The 22833-nt window shown below is 39.7% G+C and overlaps 1 protein-coding gene across 19 annotated transcripts in view; it reads left to right on the top strand.

Annotated features, from left to right (window-relative positions):
• Baz2b (bromodomain adjacent to zinc finger domain 2B) overlaps nt 1–22833 on the top strand; it is a 308453-nt gene that overhangs the window by 80544 nt on the left and 205076 nt on the right. The window contains exon 2 of one of the 19 annotated variants that reach the window (XM_031370347.1): nt 10967–11130. The exons of the other annotated variants lie outside the window; for them this stretch is intronic. The gene's annotated coding sequence lies outside the window, so the exon portion shown is untranslated. The remainder of the gene's footprint in view (nt 1–10966; nt 11131–22833) is intronic. 19 annotated transcript variants of the gene reach the window in all.

The raw sequence follows: 22833 nt of genomic DNA, 5'->3' as shown, positions 1-22833 counted from the left end.
TCCGGAGGCGCCCGCCTGTTTCCCCGCGCCGCCCGGTGTGTCTCTTTGTTGTGCGGCAGCGACGCAGCGGTGGCTCTGGGGTCCTGACTGGAGTCCCAGGCGGAGGGCGCGGGGCGCGGGGCGCTGGTACCGGGCGGGGTGGGGGGTGCGGGCTCCGCGGAACGGAAACTTTGCTGGGAGTGCGGGCGCGGGCGGCCGGGCCTCGTCCCTCCATTGTGCCCGCCGCCCTCGCCGCCGGCCTCGCGGCGTCCTCCAGCCTGGCCCGCTGCGGCGCCCCGCGGGGCAGTTCCCGAGGCGCCGGGGCCCTGGCCGCCCCCGCCTCGGCCCCCGGCCCGCAGCCTCGCTCCCGCTGACCCGCGCCAGGCCGCCGGGGCTCCGGAGCTGGGTGGGGGTGGGGCTGCGGCCGCTGGCGGCCGGTACCCGGCGGCTCGGCTTCGGGCGGGCTCCGGGCGTCCCGGGGCCGCGGCGGCCTGGCGGGCTGGGCTCGGGGCCCTCGGTCTCTGCGCCCTCCCCCGCGACGCCCCGCTCCCCTCCCCTAAAGTAGTTCCGCGAACCCCAGAATTGGGATCGGGAAAGGCTAGGAAGTGTGCAGAGACTCGGAGCTGGCCCCGCGGGGTGGGGGCTGGCTCCTCTTCCCCTTTTCCCCCGTGTTTATCTTTTGTGTGTTGTTTCCTTGTAAAGAGAGAAGCAGCTGCAGTCCGTGGCCGAGTTGTTGAAATTTATCCCTTTGTGTATATTACAATATCCTCCATTTTTCCCCCTGCCCTCTAAACAACAAGCGTTTCGCCATCTTGGGCAATTTTTATTCCCAAGTCTGTCTGTCTCTTTTAATTTTTAAGGAAGGGAGAGAAGCCATAGAAATGCAAAAAGTGTGCCTGGATAAGGCTCAAAGTTAGGAACGGTTCAGGGGGCCGTGTGACGTCATGTAAACTTTTATCAAGAAAATTTCCCCAAAGTGGTTTTTTGTTTTCCTCAAAAATTTCTCGTTTTTTCGGAATCGTGTAATTTAGAGGCTAGTGATAAGTTGTGTACTTTATTTTTGTATTTTGCATTCAGAACGAATCGCAAAACCCTCCATGTTTGGTAACAAGTGGAAGATTATTTTTTTAAAAATGATAGAAACTTTTGCTGTGCCACTTAGTATTCACCTAGTTTTGTGCACGAGGGTTTTCTTTAAAATTCCAAGTGTATTTATAACAATATAGTTCTTTTCTTACGAGGTTCCACAGATCTAACAAATTGAGCTTAGTTAATATTTATATATACATCACTTGGGGTATCTACCTCCCCTTTTATAATTGTGTTCTCTCGTGTTATTTACATTTTAAAAGAACTATACATAATATCAAAATATTCAGATTCTTGATACTTTTACATCTTAGTAGTGATTATTAAAGCCAAGGGTTGCCAAAGAATGTAGTTTAGCATATAAAAGGCAGAATTTAGTAGATAATTTACAGTCTTTTGATGCAGACTTTACTCACCATCATAAAAATAATGATAAAAACGGCAATTTAAATTTGTCTAAAATAGTTTTTCACCTTACCAAAAAAAAAAAAAAAAGTTGAGCTGATCACATGACCCTACTTAATGATACACTCACTGAGGAGTATATAAATAGGCACAGTAAATTGAATGGGAAAGCGTAATTCTGTCTCCAGTAGTCATTTTCAGTCAGCATATTTACATCTAACAGGAACCTGAAACTGTCTGTATTTAATTTGCATTCCCTTTGTCTTCTGGGTTGGGGAAAAAACATTGACTACAATGAACTTACAAAAAGAAGCTAATAGAAAAATTCTAACTACATTAAGGAGATTATCTAATATTGTCTAATATATGAAAACTTCCACTGTAAATGGTATGTTTGAAGTGTCTGGAATATTCTGTGCTGTTTTCTGCTATTTACTCAGAAATGTGCTGTGTGTAAAATGCTACATAGAAATCTTAACTGAATTGAGTGTCTGCTGTTTAGTGAACTGTAGGTAGGTGAAAAATGTTTAAATAGTTAAAAGCACATAGAACAGATGGCTCTAAATTATACATGCAACAAAGGACTAGAAGATTTGGCAGATTATAAATGGAAGCAACAGAGGATAAGCAGTTTAAGAAAATGGTAGTTAAGTCCGTTGCTGTCTCACACCTATTGTAAACACTGCTGCACAATCAATAATTTAGATGACACCACGGCATTTGTGTGTCTCAGTAGAAAAGTAAGATTTTACAAATATTTGCAGCAAATGGTGAATGTAAAATGTATTTAAGCGATGGTGACAAGGAGTTTTATTTTTTAGGAAATCAAGTTGTGTGCTTTTAAAACAGGAAGTTATTTATCAGAACTTAGTATGTTCATATAATGGTTTTCAGAGAAATAGGGCTAGGTACATATTTTAAAATCTAGGTAATACTATCTGAAATGTTGTTGGTTAAACTAATACATTGACTAGGGTAAGCTTGTGCATTCACTCTTTATGCCAGTGAAAATGAGGTCTTAGCTGCTCAGCCTTGGCAAATGCATAGATTACAATACTGTCGGCCTCATTTACTAAATAGTGTGAAGTGAAAGATTATACTTTAGTTTTTATATTTGAGTTTAATACATAACACTATGATTTGACTTGATGAATGTAGTTTACTATTTATTTATAAATGTAAATATTTTGTGTGATTCTGGTCTTTCTGGAAGACTCGGCGTGTTTAGCTTTTTCAAAAGAATAAAATATCTTAAAAAGTATTGGACTTAGCAGAAATTTGTTTTTAGTGTATCTAAGCCACTCATTTAAAATGCACCTAAGCTGTAAGGGAAAGCTAGGGATTCTGAACGTGTTGCCCTTTCTCTCATTTCTTTGTTTGCATGTTTATTATAGAGTTGCAGTGTAAAGGAGCAGATGTTTTGCCAAACATCCTGATGTGTTGCTTTTTCTTATGGGAGTGCATAGCTGCTCCTTCTGATGCATCAACTTGACAGCTGGTTGATTTCATGGAGCTGCTAAGAAGCCATTAGTGGTGTCATTGAATTGAAACAGAACAGTCACTCCCAGCTTGAACTGCAATTGTTAATGTCTTTGTTGCTACTTTTGTGTTACTATACAAGATGTGGGGATACCACCATTGCACAGAAGTCCAAGGTTTCTGTCTTATCTCCTTGAGTAAGTGGAAGGTAGCACATTAGACCTTGATGACTCATAGGTGTAAAGATTTCATACAAGAAAGGGGTTTGAAATTGTAGTTTCAGAGTGATTGAACTAGTCTTAGAAAACTACTAAAAAAAAGAAACATGGCATCATGCAAACAAAGTCATAAAGTGGAATTAACCCCTGTAAGAAATTATGTAACCAGGGTTCAGTGATTTTTTAATATACTTAATTTCCTGAGGGATTAATCAAATTGTCTAGTAAGTATTTTAGGAGGTTTTTTAATTACAGAAAATTAAATATTTTGAGTAATAAATTCTTAAAATATTGTGGTTTATTTAATAAATGTTGGCTCATTTGGCTTAATGTTTCTTTAAACTTTTACTATGGGAAATGATCAGAAAAGAAATAATTATTGGAGAATAGTCCATTCTGCTTGTAATTTTCTAACGAGGCCAAAATTCATAAGACTTTAAAAATTCATACCGTGATCTAAATTATTCTCCTAATAGCTATTTAATGACTTTCTTAAACTAAAATCATGCTTTTGTTATAGAAACAGCATTCATTCTGTTTGTTTCAAGAGGCAAGGTCTTGCCTGTAGCTTTTTGCTGACTTCCTCCAGGGTCTTCCCTTGGCCTCCTGAGGAAGCCTGGCACCACAGGCTTGTGCCACTTCTACCTGTGGCTTCAGCTCGCCCTCGACTTCGTATTCCAACCACATGATTTTCCTGAGCTTTGTACTTTTTCTAATGACTTGCATAGTTTTGTTGGTAGGAGGAGAAATAAGAAGCAGCAAAGGGTAAGAATAAAAGCTAATGGTCGCAACAGATAGAGGTGAGTTGTAAGAAAAACACAGAAGAAAAGGGAACAGCTGATGGCGGTGTCAGAATGCAGTGTCATTTTATTATTTTTGAGACCTTTTTAAATCTCAATATTTATTAATTTTTTTAAAGTTTTAGATCTTAAAGTAGAATAAAATTTAAGAACTCTTTCAAAGAGTATAACTTACTTTGAAACATGTATACATAAAATATAAAATTGATCATTGGAAGGCATAATTTCTAAAGTAAGTTCTATTAGAAAGACTTTCTGTAAAAAAGGAAAAAAAAAAGATTCCCTATAAAATGGTGGTGCACGCTTTTAATACCAGCCCTCTGGACAGCGTGATCTACAGAGTGAGTTCCAGGATAGCCAGGGATACAGAGAGAAGTCTTGTCTCAAATAAGACAACAGAAAATGACTTCTTGTATAATATGAGCAAATTTTCAACTTGTATGACACACCTCTGAGTGATTCTGGGATTATTTCCTGAAATCATAAGTTTATGGAGTCTTTGCTTTTAGGGAAGCCATCATTCTGTCCCTAAAATTAGAGTTTATCTTGCTTGAGGCAATACAAAACCAACACCCTAGTCTTTGTATTGTAACCATAAAGTTCTTAAAAAGCAAATCATTCTGCTGAATTAAACTATGTGCATCTCACTGTAAAAGAAGATTCATTTGTATTATTTCTAATTATGTGTATGTGTGTGGGGGCGTGTTGGGAGTAGGATTTTATGCAGGTGCATGCAGGTCCTCCACCCCCAGAGACCAGAGGAGTCATATTTCCTGGATCTGGAGGTACAGGCTTTTTTGAGCCACCCAGTATTGGTGCTCGAACTAAACACAGGCCCTCTGAGTTGCTGAGACATCTCTCTGGCCCTGTGACTAGCTTCTGAAGAAATATATTTACTTATCAGGTATTTGTGTCAGGCCAGATAGTCACACAAACCAAATTGTGGGGAATTGAGTTGTTTATTAAGAATTATTTAAAGGTGCATGAAGGTTTAGCTCAATGTCAGAGGTAGTATCATAGTTCCAGCTGGTCCTCTGCTCTTTCAGAAGATTTCAGCACGATGTTGTTAAGGGAGGACAATGCTGGGCAAGTCTGTATGAGTTTAAACTTGAATTCACATGTGTTTCTGTTGCTCATTGAAACTAATGGCTGGCCAGGCTTGGTAGTGCACACCTCTAATCTCAGCACATTGGAGACTGAGAAGGGCAGATCTCTGGATTTGAGGTCAGCTGGTTCCAGGACAGCCTGAAAGCCAGGGCTACACAGAGAAACCCTGTCTCAAAAACCTAAAAACAAAATAAAAACAAAATAATATTGGTAATAAGAATATTTCAAGTGCAAAAACATAGAGTTATAAAATATTCGGAACATCTGCTAGAAGCAGGAAAATTAAATGAATTTATATGACTTTTAAATCTGCCTTGAGTTTTGTTTGATTTGTGACGACTCAAGAGTTTGAGCTATAAAATACTTAGCAGTTACACTTAAGACTTGCTATTCATTATGAAATTTTAATGTCAGTTAAGCATCTAGTTTTTAATAGGCATTTATGACAGTGTGAGGTGAAACAGTTTTATCTCATATTTTGATTTTATTATATATTTTTGAAAATGAAGTTGTTTTAAAATACTTCTTATATAAGGCTTTGCATGTAATTTGGCCTTTGAATAATGTTCATTTAAATAAAAATTGCTGAGCAGTGAGGATAATAACAAAGGTAATATATAGATATGAAGCCTTACTAATTTTGTTTATGTAGTTTATAATGTAAGAAAGATGTGCATATGATTTGAAGATAGTTTCTGCCCTGGTACTTCACTTCTATGTTTACATAATTGTGTGTTTTTTCTTTTTTCTTTTTTTTCCACTTTCTGTTTTCTCCTCTTAACACTTTCCTACAAACATGCACTCATTAATCAAAGACCGTGCACTCCTGCTGAGGGCAGAGAGGTTCATCAAATTGGCAGTCAGCTTGGTGTAAAGAACGGTGTACTGAAGCTCTTAACTCACTGGGACATAAATAAATCTAAGGTCTTTGTATGCAAACCCTGGAGGTTAATACTGTATAATTCAATGTCCTGTCTTTGTTTTTATGATTGATGTTTTTAAATGTTTCAAGCTTAGTGCCGTCTTATAGTAGATCAGGCCTGCCTGTCTGATTGGCTGTGCTGAGGCAGCATTAGGTTGTCAGAGGACTTTTGAGTATGCTGCAGAGATTTTGATTTTTTTTTCTACCCTGCAAGATCATTGTCATATTGCGTGAGCTGTTATAGGAATGTGCAGTGACTGACATTCCCTGCTGTGATAATGGACCTAGTGCACGAAATGCCAATAGTGTGGTCCTGTTTGTTCGGAAGCTTACTGCTATTTGTATCCTTTACAGAGCTAACATGGAGAACAAGCAGAACTACTGGGACTTCTCTGTAGACATAGTGCTGGGGTTCAGCTTTAACAGGAGCTGGTTGCATATTCATATTTTAAAGACAGGTGGTTACAGCAAGTGCATAGTCATTTGCAAGCTATTATAAACCATTCCTCTCACATGGAGGCCGTGCATGGTGATTTTTTTTTTTTTTATTGATCTACCTGCATTTAAAATCTAGTCACTGCTGCTATAGAAGCTCTTCATTTTAGCTGTGTTTGCAACACACAACAGCTTCCATTTTAAATAATCTAAGTTGGATTCTGAATAAAACGAAGGACCTTAGAACAAAACAAGTACAAAAGGTTGTATTGTATCTGCAGCATATTTAATTTTGTCTAAAACCCAGCCAGCTACCTACAGAAACCTAAATTATACAATTATTAAAAATAGTGGGTAATAAGATTTTATATTTTTGTCCAGATTGAAAACGAAGAGTTGATTTTACTTAAGAATTCTATTGTTTACTAATAGTTTAACTAATAGTTACAAATAGTTTGAGAAACAATAGATTGATGTCAATTACTTTGTAAAATAATGTCTTTTTGTGTGGAAAGGAAGGTAGTACTTCTAGTTCATAGGTAGTGTGAAAACAAGATGAGAGGCAGCTGACTGGCCTTTAACTGGGTTAGAATACTGTGAAGACTATCTAGCTACTCTAGTTTCTGGAAAGACTAGTGAGTAGTCTTTGCTTTGAGGGGTTCTCACAAGTTTTAAAAGGTACCTGTTAATCCAGCTCTCACAGCTCCCTGTACGTGGTTGTCACTTGTAACTATAAGCAGAGAAACGGAAACAACCCCAGCACCCCAAGCTTCCAATCAGAGTGGGGGACCCGTGTTAAGTGCTGGCTTGTTTATCCTTTTAGGGGTGACAGGGAGGAGTGCACTGCTGTATGTGTGTTAAAATAAAAGCTCACAAGAGGGATGTGCGATGCTGCAGTTCTCCCGAGCTTCCCACACGACATGGTAGTGTCTTCACAATTGTGCCTGCATGCAGAATGATGAAGTAGGGCTCACACTTCAGGGCTGAGAAACAGTCCTAAGAGTGTGTTTTCCTCTTTCTTGGCTTCACACACGATTGGATTTGTTGGTAATATAACAGACTATATGGCCAGGTTTAATCTAGCTGATAGTAGTTGTCCTTTTTTTTTCTAAATGATAAATTCAAAGATTATTAAAGGACACCACACTGCATTTTAGTTTTGAGTTACACACTTTATGCAGTTAAATTGCCATTATTGAAATTAGTCATTTTGTGAACTATTCTATGTCCTTTCTTTCCCTTTGGACAATTGTACTTTCAGATATTTCTCTGCTCCATAGAGTCTCATCAATGAATAAGCAGCCAAAGGACTGCTTTTGTTGTTGTTTTGTGCCTGGGACTCCCGGGCTGTGGGCAGAGCAGAGGCTGCAGCCTGGCCTTCTTCCTGAGTCACTCAGTTTTTCTGGAGCTTTTCACTAAGATGAAGGTTTGGAAGTTTGCCTTCCAGTTCTCATCACACAGGTAATTGTAAGGAGCGAAGAGGAAGTATGAGATAAATCAGTAAAACGAAAAATTCAGCACTCGTTTGAAAAATGAATGGACTCAACATCAGCCACAAGAGGATTTTTAAGTACTTACTATACTTTTATTGTTCTAGTAACAATAGAGGAAAGAGAGAGCAACTTTAATTCTCCAAGTTTGTTTTTGAGCGCTCTGCCTAAGCATGCGTTTGGAAAGCTACAGATAGAAGTGTAATGGAAGTTGAGAACAGAAGCCGTGGAGATGTCTAAGGGAGTAAAGTACTTGCTCTGCCATCTGAGTGGTTTCTAACATGGTCCATCTCATGTAAGAAGCGTGATAAAGTAGGCATGTAACCCCAGGATTCCTACAGCAAGACAGGAGATGGACACTAGAGAATCTGTCAGAATATAGAGTACACAGCACAGTGATAGAAATGAGAGACCCTGCCTCAAAACAAGGTGGAAGAAGGGAACCAACTCCTCCACATTACCTTCTGACCTCCACACACATGCCTTCATGACTGTGATACATATGTGACTGCATTCAAACACACAATACATCGCTTTCTTTGGTTTTTGGAGATAGGGCATCTTTGTATAGCCCTGGCTATCCTGGAACTCACTCTATAGACCAGGCTGGCCTCAAACACAGAGCTCTAACTGCCTCTGCCTCCACAGCACGAGGATTAAAGACTCCAATCACTCTACCCAGTTTACACACAATAACTCTTTGAAAGATCAGAATAGAAGAGAGATGGCTTAAGGCTCTGGTTCAGGTAGCACTGAATTGGTCAAGAGAAGTGACTGAACTGTGGCTACTTTGAGTAGTGGTCAGAAAAGGATCCAACAAAAGGATGGCTGTAGGAGCCTAGCCTTGTTGAGCAAACCCATCAGAGCTCTCCCACTGGGAAACGTGGGGTGGGTTTGCAACTTACTTTGAGATTATCTCAACTTAAACCTTTTTCACTAGGAAGATGATAGCATGGGAATTTTCCCTTCTTGCTCTGCTTTCAAAGTTGACTGGCTTTCTCTGAAGAAAGTGGGTTAATGAGTCGAGCTATTCAGGACCGGCGTGACTGTGCAGGGCACGTTAAATGCCACCACGAGCAGCAGCAGCAGCCTTTTCTCTCAGAGGTGTTTTGGTCGTTTTATGATTAACAGAGTTCCCCCTTTTTCTTGCTTCTCTGCTTTTATCAGTTTTTTTTTTTCTTTTTTAATCTACTGCTTGTACCTGCTACGAATAGTGAGCATATTGAGGAGCGGAGACATGGGGCCCCTTCCTCCCCTTGGTGATGACAGGCACCAAGGGAATTCCAAGGGAATTTGGTGGCACTAACTTGAGAAATATTTCTTTCTCTTAGGCAGACTAGCTGAGCAGCCCATAGCTACCCATAAGGCAAAAAGCAGCAAAACTAATCCTTACTTTCAGTAGCATCAACACAGAGTTTCAATAAAACCAGAAATCCCATTACAAATAGAGAACATGAGGGCCAGTGAGATGACTCAGTGGCTAATGATTCCTGTCACCAAGTCTGATGACCTGAGTTTGATCCCCAACAGTAACTCCTTTAAGTTGTTCTTTGACCTCTATCCGTGTACATATATACGTGCATACACGCATACAAAATAAAACAAGTAACACATAAAAAAATTAAGAAGATAGCATTGAAAATGGAAAGAATAATCCAATATTCCAACACAATGGTACAAAGGCCTCCTACACACTCTTCATCAGTTGGTCAGGGAAGAGGGGATGGAGCTTGGGGTGTGGCGACAGCTCTAGTTTGTGGTCCTTCTAAAAAGCCTCTCCATAGCCTTTGCCAAGCCCACAAAACTGCAGGAGTGTGAGGGAGCACATGCAAATGCTTTCACGCTATTTGTGAAACGGGAAGGTAGGGGAAAGGCCAGCTGGAGTGGGACTATCATTTCACATTTAACTTTTTTGGTAGTCCAGGCTAGTGTTATACACTAGGCTCTCTCCTCCCTCAGCCTCATGAGTATAGAGATTTACTTTCTTCAAGTGTCCACTGGCTCCCGTGCATTTTTCATACCTTTGTGAAATAATTTTTCAGCTTCTTACAAATTTTCAGGTTTTTTAAAAGAAGTTTTGTGTGTTTGTGTATTTGAGTGTATGTACGCATGTGCTACATGTGGAGGTCAGAGGACAACTACATGTTATCTCTTGACCCACTCCCATTCTGGAGATAGGAGCACTGGTTCACTGCTGCATAGACAAGGCTAGCCTGCACCTAGCTTCCAAGGGTTCTTCTGTCCCTCCCTGCCTATCAGCTGGCCGTGGAGCACTGGGACCACAGAGGATGCTGTGAGCGAGGAAGAAGAAAATTTGGAATATAAAGCAACTTGGAAAAGAATAAACGTATTAGCCAGGCTGTGGTGGCCCATGCTTTTACTCCCAGCACTCAGGAGGCAGAGGCAGCCAATCTACAGAGCAAGTTCCAGAACAGCCAGGGCTACATGGAAACCCTATCTTGAAAATCCCACCCCCTTACCCCCCAAAACAAAACAAAACAAAACAAAAACAGAACTAAAAAGGCTACTGCATGATGCTGGGTACTCAGATTTAATCCCAATACCCTTAGTGAATCTACTGAGGAAATTCCCATTTTAGACGTATGTATAACTGACAAGTGTGAAGTATGCCTATGAGAAAGATGTATAGCAGGATTAACAAGCTTGTTTTCACTTAATTTTTATTAATGTTAATTCTATAAAGCGCATGCATTTACTGATAGCCTCACACAGTTCTATGACACACCTTGATATCTGGCCTTCTGTGTTACTCTCCTTCTCCTTCACCCACTCCTCCCACTGGCTCTTTCCCCCTCTCCTTCCATGCCTTATTTATTTATTTATTTATTTATTTATTTATTTATTTATTTATTTATTTATTTATTTATAAAGGCAGGTTTCTCTGTGGAGCCCTGGCTGTCCTGGAACTTGCTCTGTAGGCCAGGCTGGCCTTGAGTTCTGAGATCTGCCTGTCTCTGCCTCCCCAGTGCTGGGATTCCGCCACCACTGCCTCATGTCCAACAATCAGTTTTATCTTTTCAGAGGCAGCTTTGCGTTGGTCTCCTTTCTGACTTTGGACTGCTGATGTGTGTGCCACCATGCCCAGCCCACTTTCATGCCTTCTTTAAGGAATGCCTGGAAGTCACTGTGTGCCCTCAGATTCTCCGTCCTTTTCCCAGCTCTGCCTTTGGCTGCTGGGATTACAGGTGTGTGTCATTCACAGTAGTGTCTCATGACTTGTTTTACATCTAGATTCCGAATATGAGTTAAATGTGGTAATTCTTCTGGAGTTAGTTTATTTTACTTATACAGTCTCAGTTCTATCCACGTTAAGTGACATGACTCTGTTCTTTATAACTTAGGAACGCATCATTACATTTATATACCACATATTCTTCATTCAGCTTATTGGTACATATAGTCTGACTATAGCAGATCTTTAGAGATCAAACTATGGCTCTTATATGCTGGCATTGATTCTGTGAGTATGTACTTGACAGTGGTATGGGTGGCCCTCGTGGTATGTTTTCTGTTAGGTTTTTGAGGAACCTCTGTGGTAATTTCCATAATGACTACTAATTTACATGCCTACCGATAGTGTGTAGAAGTCCTTTCCTGCAGCTTGCCAGCCTTTGTTTCTGTTTGCTTGGTGGAAGGCTTTCTGACCAGGATAAGACAGAATCTCACTGCAGGTTTGTTTGCATTTCTTTCATGGCTAAGAATGTTGAACACTTTGCCACATATTCTTTATGTTCAGAGTTAATGTGGCTATTGGGAGCCTTCTGTGCTTCTGTGTGGATATTATGACCTTTTCCTATTGTTACAAGAGATGTCATTATGTTTTGATGGGAATTGCATTATTTCCGTAGATCACTTTTGGCAATATGGTATTTTTGCTGTATTAATTTTCCTGCACATGATTATTTTAGGTCCTTTTCATCCTGCAGTGACTTCCTCATTTTCTCTCAGTGTCCTAGAATTTTCATTGTCAGTGTCTTTTATCGGCCTGGTTATATTCATTCCTAGTTTTTTTTCAGGCTCCTGTAAATAGGATTGCTTTCCTTATTTCTTTCTCAGCATGCTCAGTATTGGTATATAGCAAAGGCATTGAGCTTTGTTATGCTTTGTTTTTTTTGTTTTGTTTTGTTTTGTTTTTTCGAGACAGGGTTTCTCTGTGTAGCCCTGGCTGTCCTGGAACTCACTCTGTAGACCAGGCTGGCCTCAAACTCAGAAATCCACCTGCCATTGCCTCCCAAGTGCTGGAATTAAAAGCATGTGCCACCACTGCCTGCCAGACTTTGTTTTTTTTTTTTTAAAAAAGATTCGATTATTTATTTTATGTATATGAGTACACTGTTGCTTTCTTCAAACACATCAGATCCCATTACAGATGGTTGTGAGCCACCATGTGGTTGCTAGGAATTGAACGCAGGACCTCCGGAAGAGCAGTTGATGCTATTAACTGCTGAGCCATCTCTCCAGCCCCAGCATTGAGTTTTGTAAGTTGTCTTTATATTCTGTTACTTTGCTGAAAGTTATATCTGAAATCCCAGAGTTTTCTGGTGGAGTCTTCAGAGATTCTTCAGTGCGGAACACTTGATATGCAATTAGGTATAATTTGATTCTATCCTTATTTGTATTGCTTCTGTCTCTTCCTCTTGCTCTATTGTCCTGTCTAAAAATGCAAACCTATACTGACTAAGAAGGTAACGGTAGACCCATTCTCTTGTTTTGAATTAAGAACTTTTAATTTTTTCTTCATTTAGTATAGTGCTAGCTATAGGTCTGATGTATATGGCTTTTGTGATATTGACATTTGATATTTCTGTTCCTGTATCTTACAGGGATTTTTTTATATCATTAAAAGCTGTGGAAGTGAACTGGGTGGTGGTGGTGGTCCATGCCTTTAATCCCAGCACTTGGGAGTCTGTAGAGGCAGGTGGATCTCTGAGTTCGAGGGAAGGCTGCTTTACAGAGCGCTTTCTGGACAGCCAGGACTACACAGAGAAACCCTGTGGGGATTGGAGGATAGCTGGGGAATCCTTTTTTTCTTTTCTTTTCTTTTCTTTTTTTTTTTGTTTTTTGTTTTTTTGAGACAGGGTTTCTCAGTGTAGCTCTGACTGTCCTGGAACTCACTCTGTAGACCAGGCTGGCCTCGAACTCAGAAATCCGCCTGTCTCTGCCTCCCAAGTGCTGGGATTAAAGGTGTGCACTACCACTGCCTGGCTTTTTTTTTCTTTATAAGATGATTGTGTAAATTTTTTTGTCCCTGGTTCTCTTTATGTGTCTAATATGTTTATGGTTTGTATATGTTGAAACAGCCTTACATCCTTTGAGGAAAATCACTTTTTTTTTGTTTAATTTTGGCATTCATTTACTGGTAGATTTGTGTGGTATGTGTGTGTCCCAGGTGTCTGTTCTCTCCTACTTCCACGTGGCTTCCAGAGATTGAATTTAGCCCACCAGGCTTCACAGCAAATGTCTTTACCTGAAAGTATTCATCTCACTGTCTCTGTTTCTTTTTGATGAGTTTGCCTTGATATTCTTTTGAGTAGATGATAATAACAGTAAAATTTTCTTGTGAGGTGCTGTTTTCCTTAAATATGATTCCCTGTAAAATTTTAGAGATTTGGGGTTGGAAAGATGGCTCAGTGGTTGAGAGCACTGGGACCTGGCTCTGTTCCCAACACCAACATGGCAGCTCACAGCTGCCTGGAACTCCAGTTCCAGGGGCTCTCATGCAGTCTCCTGTTCTTTGTAGCCATCCTTATAATGTCCTTAAAAAATTTTATAAAATTTTAAAATTCTTATAAAATTCAGAAATGGATTTTTTTTCCTGGTTTTTCGAGACAGGGTTTTTCTGTGTGTATCCCTGGCTGTCCTGGAACTCACTCTGTAGATCAGGCTGGCCTCAGAAATCTGCCTGCCTCTGCCTCCCAAGTGCTGGGATTAAAGGCGTGCGCCACCACTGCCCACTCAGAAATGGATTTTTAAATTTTGGGTTTTAGAGACATATTTTTTCTCTGTTTCCTTGTTGTCCTCTCCCCATCCCCCCTTTTTCCTTTTCCTTTTTAAAATGAAAGTTGACTTTAAAATAGTTAATTTAACTTAAAAATTTGCCCCACTTATGTGGTTTTGTGTAAGACATTGACCACATAAGTGAGGACAGCTCTGTGGGTTCTCTGGGCTCCAGGCTTCTGCCATCAGTAGCTTTGTATCTATGTGTAGGTAACAGAAGCCACCTGCCTGCCGTTCAGCTCTGAGGTAGTTGCTTTCATCCACATATCAGACAGTGAGAGTAAACTTTTCTCTTAGTTATGGTAAAAGTTTCATTTTTGACTCAAACCTGTCTTCACCATTCCAACTTTATAAATTGGCTTATTTTATCAATATTTTTTGTTTATAAGCGTGTATGATACATATGTGTGAATGCGCGAGCATGATACTACATACAGTGTTTGCGTGGAGGCCAGAGAACAACTTTGGGAAGTCGATTCTCTCCTACCACTTCAACTGTGAGACTCGGGTCAGTGTTTTAGCGGTTCTTCCCACTGAACCACCCGACTCGGTTCATTGTTACACTTCTGAAGAGATGGTTTTGCTCGGTGCTGTAATCTGATGTAGACTCTAGCTTTTTGTAAATATTCTTTTGTGAATCCTGCTGCTTCAGCCCAGTTTTATAGGTTTTTTTCCATGTATGTCCCGGAAATCTCATTTCTTAGTAGTGAACCTTAGATGTGTAAGGCTTTAGGAGAGCATTGGCAAGCTAGGCAGTCAATAAAAGCACTTGCTGTGCAGGCGTGAGGTCCTGAGTTCAAATCCTCTGAGCCTACATAAAAAGTCAGGCATGGTCACAAGGTGCCTTGCAACACTAGTACTCTGGCTGGCTTCAGACAGGAGAGGTTCTCCAGGTTCAGTGAGCCCTGCCTCCACGAGTACAGTGAAACTTATTAGAGAAGACCCATGCTTGGCCCTGGCCTTCATGTGAGTGAATGGCATGCACACGCATGAGCATATATACATATGAGCATGCACACATGAGCATGTGCACACATGGCATGCATACATAAGAGCATGCCGCACACGTGTGGCAATTACACCCATATACATACAATAAACAAACAACAAATAGATAGTAATGGAAAATCCAAATGCACATTTAAAAAGTTTTGGTTTTAGCATTCGTAGTATGTAAATTTAAGCATATTCTAAGCATAATTAAGATCTACCTGCCTTTGCCTCCTGAGTACTGGGATTAAAAGCATGAGTCACCATGGCTGGCTTTTAAAACGATTTTAACTTAGAAATGTTCAAAATCACCTCTTATTTATAAAGGTATAATGTTCAGGTACAGCACAGTATTGATATCCTTGCTTAATTTTCTTTCCAGTAAAATAAATATGCCAGAAGTAGATAAACTGTTTTAAGCAAAGACTAGTAAATAGTACTTTTGGTAGCAAGTTTGTATGTGGAATTGGCTGATCTGATTGTTTCTACTAAGCACATACCAAACACAACAAAACAAGCAAAACTGTTGAGTTAGGAAATGGGTTTCCTCACTCAGCCGAGCATGTGCTCCACCGCCTAGCTGTGTCCTCAGGCCACATGAAAGCCTTACATATTTTAAGGCTTCGATAGTAATACTTTTTAGTTTTGAGAATTCTTTGAATCCCTTCTTACTGCGTTAGATAAAAAATTCCAATCATAATATTACTGTTAAGGTATCAATCATTAATAAGTTAATAATTAAGTGTAGTAGGCTTTTAAGTTTAATATAATATTTTAATACAAATGCAGAAATTGTGGAGCAAATACTGTAATAATATAATAAATATTAACACAAATAAATGGCTTACTAAAGCGTTTACGTTCTCTCAGTTATGGTAGAATCCCTGCACTCAGAGTGCTGAGACAGGTGAATTGCCATGTGTTTGACACCATCCTACTCTATCTGCATAGTAAGTTTCAAGCAGCCTAAGCTACAGTGGAAGAATCTGTCTCGCAAAACAGAAAGGAGATGGCTCGCAGTTAAGAGTACCTTCTGCTATTGCAGAGGACCTGGGTTCAGTTCCCAGTGCCCACCTGATAGCTCAAAAGCATCCGTACTCCATCTCTCCATCGGCACCAGGCATGCACATGGTGTGCTGAGATACAGTCAGGGAAAATATTCATACACAGAAAATTAAAACTCTACTACTCCAAGTTCAAAGCCAACTAACAAGTAGATGTTGCTTTAAAAGATATGCAATTTTAAAAATGAGTTTTATTGAAAAAGATTAAAGTCTACAATTAGCAAAACAGAAAGGAAGGAAGAGGCGGAGGGAGGAAGGGATTCCAGTTCTGAGTATTAAATCTGACTTACTCATATTTAAAATAAAAACTTTGTGAGTTAGAATAACAACAGTGACTTCTGTCAAAAACATGCTTCTAGTAGATATAGAAACAAACATTTATTTAAGCCAATAATGTTCTATTTGTTAAGTATTTTAAGAGTCTCATGAAGCATAGTCTGGACTTGAATCTTATTTTTTCTTTTGCTTACAGAATGTTATTGTTTTAAAATTAGTTATGTATCTGTAGTCAATTCCTGGTTGATCTCTTTTTGTTTGTTTGTTTGTTTTGAGACAGGTTCTCACTATGTAGCGCTGCCTTTTCTGGAACTTCCTGTAGACCAGGCTGGCCTTGAACAACAGAGATTTGCCTGCCTCTGCCTGTCAAGTGCTGGGATTAAAGGCACGTGTCACTGTGCCTAGCTGATTGACCTTTCATAACCAAGCACTGCTTTAGTAAAAAAAAAAAAAAAAAAAAATTAAAATTCAGTTTCCTGGGTGTAGACAGCAGGAACATGGTAATAACTGGGCCAGTGGGTGAGGTTTTATATTGTTAGGAATTCTTTTTTTTTGAAAAAAATATTTTATGTTTATAAGTACATTGTCGCTGTCTTCAGACATACTAGAAGAGGGAATCTGATCACTTTACAAGATGGTTGTGAGCCACCATGTTGTTGCTGGGAATTGAACTCAGGACCTCTGGAAGAACAATCAGTGTTCCTAACTGCTGAGCCATCTCTCCAGCCCACGGTTAGGAATTCATAAACCCAAGCTTTGTCCTTGAACCTAGACTCCTTTACTTAATGTCTGTGGGATGTCTCCAGTTTGATATGGTCAGGGAGGAATGTGGGCAGGTTTCTCTCCCTAGTTTCTATCTCTTATGGTTCTCATCATCTTGGCTAGTGACAACTTTCTCTATTGTTGGCAACAAGAAAACCTCATGGTGTGTCAACAAGATTGCTTAGTTGGTAAAAGACACTTTGCTACCAACCTGCTAGTCCATGTTTGAATCCTGGGACCCACGTGGGAGAAACAGAGAACTGAATCTACAGACTGTCCTCTGACCTCCAAGTTTACTGTGGATGCTTGATTTCCTTCCCCAAATAAGTACATGAAATATATTTCTTTTTAAAAAGGAAACATGTTGGACATGCTGGCACACACCTTTAATCGCAACACTTGGGAGGTAGAGGCAAGTGGACTCTCTGAGTTCAAGGTCAGCCTTGTCTACAGGGTGAAATTTAGGGCTGTTATACATGGAAACCCTGTCTTGAAAAACAACAAACAACAACAAAATAGAAAGAAAAAAATCTTCTGGTTGACTCATTTCCCATACCCACATCTTATTCCTTTTTTGTAAATCTTAACTATTCTTGTATTCCACTTGAATCATATCAACAGATTATGTTGGGAGACCTTCCAAAGTGTATTCACATTCTGACACTTGATCATTACCTGCCATTTCATTGCTAAGTTGTCGTTGTCCTTGTCCTCATCTTCATCATCAGTTCAGGATGAGGGCTCATGTAAACCCTCTGGCCTTTGAAAAAAGGCAAGCCAAGAGATCCCTTTAAAATGAGAGTGAGATCAGTGCCTGTGTGTTCCGCCCACCTCATGAGTTCCTTCAGTGACTAGGGAAACTCATGTGGCTGTTTCCACTGTTTGTAGCCCACACCACTGTTTGTTTACAGAGACTAAGATCTTGCTAAGTATTCCTAGCTGGCATTGAACTTGCAGTTCTCCTGCCTCAGCCTCCTTTGTGCTAGGAGGACAAGCAAATGTCACCAAGTCCACCTTCACATGATTCCTAATGTGTCTCCTGGCGGACTCTGCTAGGGAGACTAGCCCTGGTTTGTCCTTTAGGTTTCTGACACTCTCTCCTCTACATTTACATTTAGTATTCTTCTGTTGCTTTCAAACTCTTGTTTCGTACTCCTCCTATATGGCTTTCCCGTTAGCACCCTAATGAGAATTGCAGACTTCAATTTTGCATGTCTCTGTGTCTTTTTCCATTTTAATTTTCTTCTGATACTTGCTTCAAATATAGTTTCTTTTCATCAAGAAGGCAAGATATCCTTTTCATTTTTGTTGACTACTGAATAGCACTTAGCAACAGACACATAACAGGTATCAAATACATTGTTTTATGGAATAGATGAGTTACAGCTTACAAAATTTATTTGTTTTTTTGAAACAAGGTCTCTATATATAGCCCTGGCTGTCCTGGAACACCCTATGTAGACCAGGCTGGCCTCTAACTCAGCCAGTTGCTTGCCTCTTTAAATGCTGGGATTAAAGACCTGATCACCAAGCCCTCCCAGTAAAATCAGTTTCTATCTTTATTCCACTTGATCCTGAGCTGAGGAGTTTTGTCCTCCTTCGTTAGACAGTGTCTAGCTGTGGAGCCTAGGCTGGTCTGGAACTCAGTATCTCCCAGCCTCGGAGTCCTCGGTGCTTACATTACAAGTGTGTGCCAAGATGCCTCGCTTCAGTGTTGGCATTACAAGTGTGGTCCACCATCCCTGGCAATGCTAAACTGCTTATGTGGCAAAGGCTGTGGCTTTTTTTTCTAGTCTGTTCCTTCAGTATTCAACACAAGGTGGTTTGCATTGTACATGTGCAGTTTATCAAATAACGTGCTTTTTGTTTTATATGGATCAGTCATAGCAAAACAACTTGTCAGAATTTTTTCTTTTATGTGTTTAAGTTTTTTTGGTCCCTAGTAACCAGCTATATATTCTATGTAATTATATTTTGTTGAGTTTTCAAAGTATATAGGCAGTTCATGAGGAAATTAGATAACATTGAAAAGTTCTCTTTGAAATTTAGTTATTTAACTATTTATGAGTTTATAAATTTTGGTGACTTTTTCTTTTTACAAATAAGGCTTTAATGGTTGTCTTAGAAAGTTTTTATTTCAGAAAAAGAGAGAGAAGAAAAAGAAAGGAAGGAAGGAAGGAAAGGAAGAAGGAAGAAAAAAGAAAGCAGAGAAGTGGTAGCATATACCTTTAATGCCAGCACTCTGGATCTCTATAAGTTCGAGGCCAGTCTAGTTGGCAGCAAGTTCTAGGACAGCCAGGGCTAAACTCTGGCTGAGAAACCCTGTCTCAAAAACTAGAAAACAAAAACAGCAAAAAGAGAAAGTCTTTATCTAGTTACTCCAAGATACACTTACAAGGAATGCATATTGCAGAATGTATGTAATAGACTGTGGTGTAGCTCTGGTAGGTCTCTTGCCCTGCGTGTAGTACAGACCTTGGATTTGATCCCCAGGACTTCAGTGAAGAAAGAAAAGTGAATGTTCACAGTGCGTCTACATTTTCTTCACTCCTTGTTTTGTTTTGTTTTGTTTTGTTTTTTTGAGACAGGTTTTCTCTGTATAGCTCTGGCTGTCCTGGAACTCACTCTGTAGACCAGGCTGGCCTCAAACTCAGAAATCCGCCTGCCTCTGCCTCCCAAGTGCTAGAATTAAAGGCGTGTGCTACCACCACCCCGGCAATCTCCTTGTTTTTATTATAAAAATTATATTTTTATTAGAAATGCTCAAATATATCTATTTATGAAGTAAACTAATTCCCCATGACCTTGTCAGTTACTATTCCAGAATTGTTTTCAATAGTCTGCTAGGTTGAGGATGGCTCAGGTTCTGTTTCACAAGGAGGATGTGGGTTCTGGTCCTCAAAACCCATGTCAGACATGTGTGTGCTAGTGTCTGAGTCTGGAATCCCAGTACTAGGAGGTGGATGTGACTCTTTCCTGGGTTCACTGGCCCTCCTGCCTAGCCAGGCTCATTAGAAGAACCTGTCTCAAATCATGATAGAAGGATAGAGGAAGGTCTCTGACATTGACCTCTGGTCCGCACATGTACTCTTGGGTATGTGCACACACATACAAGTTTGCTGTAGGTCTTTTTTTTTTTTTAATTAGCTAATATGTATATTAATTGGTAGTTTACTTTTTCTTCTTGTGTTACAAAATGTCAGTATGTATACAACAATTTCTCTTATTTATTATAAATAAGTACACTGTAGCTGTCTTCAGACAGCACCAGAAGAGGGCATCAGATCTCATTACGGGTGGTTGTGAGCCACCATGTGGTTTCTGGGATTTGAACTCAGGACCTTTGGAAGAGCAGTTAGTGCTCTCACCTGCTGAGCCATCTCGCCAGCCCCCAGCAATAATCTTATTTCTAAGGGACTAAGATTAAGGCAGTGGGAAATGGGAGCTACAGTCCTGGCATCCTGACTCTTACTGTGTGCTGCAAATGTTTTTTTAAAATGTTTATCACATTTATTTGTTTGTCTGGAGGGAGGGAAGGAGAGAGAGAGGGAGGGGGAGAGAGGGAGGGGGAGGTAGGAAGGGGGAAGGAGGGAGAGACAGAGAAGGAGAGGGAGGGAGGGAGAGGGTGGGGGAAGGAAGAGGGGATTCTCTGAGTTCTTTGAGGCGCTTTCAGATTTCGAGCTGAACTTATAAATGCAGGTAAAAAAATTAAAAGGAGTTACATCAAATCTTAAACTGTAGAATTTTTAAATCTGAACTGAATTGCTTATTTAATTTAGAACGTTCATATAGGAGTACAAGATCCACATATTTTAACATGAATTCAATAATAATATAGGTTATACCTGAAGGAAACTTTTAATAGTCCCACTGGTTTAGTCCAGCCCAAAGAAACAATTTGTAATTCTTTTTTTTCTTTTTTCTTTTTTTTTTTTTTTGTTGAGACAGGGTTTCTCTGTGTAGCCCTGGCTGTCCTGGAACTCACTCTGGAGACCAGGCTGGCCTCGAACTCAGAAATCTGTCTGTCTCTGCCTCCCAAGTGCTGGGATTAAAGGTGTGTGCCACCACCGCCCGGCACAATTTGTAATTCTTACTTGGAAATATAGTAACATTGTAAGTTTTTATAAAGATTTATACTGATGGTTTGGTTATTTTACACAACAATACTCAAGTAAAATATAATAAAATCATATTAGATGACCATTTATTTATTGTGTATTCTGTTTCTATACTTGTTTGTTTCTTTATTCTGTTTATTCTGTTTCTATGGTTTATTTATTCTGAATGCTCAAGAGTACATGGGGGCTGAGTCCCTAAACAACATACTAGTCAGCATTGAGTTGTGGGTAATTTTTTAACTTCATTACCAAGTCATGCATGCTATTGATTAGGCTTCTAAGAATAATCACAATGCTGAAATACTCAATGCCAATAATGGAAATAGATTATCTATGTGCATATTATCCTGAAATAGAAAGAAATGTCCATAGGGAGACATAGCCTTCCCTTGTTTAGAATTTTTTGATATTCAACTTCTTTTTTTTTTTTTTTTTTTTTTTTTTTTTTTTTTTTTTTTTTTTTTTTTTTTTTTTTTTTGGTTTTTCGAGACAGGGTTTCTCTGTATAGCCTTGGCTGTCCTGGAACTCACTCTGTAGACCAGGCTAACTTCGAACTCTGAGATATTCAATTTCTAATTCATTGTTCAATTTTTAGAAGCATTAAGATTTATCATAGTTACTTTGGATATTTGTAACTATCCAAAGTAACAGGTAGCTCTCTAAGTGCAGGCATTTTATCCAAGACACTATGCTCATGAATCTTTTTTTTGTTTTTGTTTTTGAGACAGGGTTTCAAACTCAGAAATCCGCCTGCCTCTGCCTCTCAAGTGCTGGGATGAAAGGCATTCCTCCCCCCCCCCCCCCCCATGCTCATGAATCTTGAGGGCTGGAAGTATACCCCAGTTGCAGAGCACCTGCCATCCAAACACACTTGGGGCATGTTTGCTTTTCAAATCACTACTTAATTCAGAATTTTCTTACATAGTACAGTTTTGTACGTGAGACGTGTATTTCTTGCAGAATTGTGCAAACTGCAGTTACGAAGTCTCTGTGGTGCTGTGAGTGTCTGGGCAATACTGCAGAGCGATAGTTACGCAGTGCTCGCTTAGGCATGACTATTCCCATTTATTTGGTCATCCTTTCATATCACATGACCAGAGTCCTTCAATTGTGTACCTTTACAGAGTGTTGGACTTAAGTTCTCTGTGCCTTACCATGTTACTCTGGTCATTTAATATCTGAGCTTCAGTGTTCTCTTCTACAATGATATTTGTTCTTTGTCCTTCACTGGTAAATTAGGAACTAATATGAAGACATAAGCATTCATAAATTATAAAATCTCATTCATATGTATATAGATTTGAGGTAGGAATCTGTAATGTTAGAGGCAGTCATGGAATTTTACCAGATGATTCTTAACCACTGACAATTAAATGCATACATTTGGCATTTCTGTGCATACAAACTCTCATTCTTCATATATAATACATACATAGAGTATGTCATGGTTATATAAGGCAAAACCGAAGATACTGTATGTTTTAAAAGCATTGCCCATGAACAGTCTTAAGTTTGGTATTTGCGCAGTTATGTTGATATCTCGGGAATATATTTTAGCCAACCCATATAAATTTCAGTTTACTGAGACTCAAACTTTATAGAAACCTAGGTAATAGTAGATAGAAAACAACTTTCAACCTTTTATCCTGCTATGGTCATGCTTTCTGTCACCTGTGTTACT

This window comes from Mastomys coucha, unplaced genomic scaffold (genome assembly GCF_008632895.1).
Source record: "Mastomys coucha isolate ucsf_1 unplaced genomic scaffold, UCSF_Mcou_1 pScaffold15, whole genome shotgun sequence".
NCBI classification, from domain to species: domain Eukaryota; kingdom Metazoa; phylum Chordata; class Mammalia; order Rodentia; family Muridae; genus Mastomys; species Mastomys coucha.
Note: the sequence above shows the minus strand (reverse complement) of the source record. Positions and strands in the feature narration are given on the sequence as shown.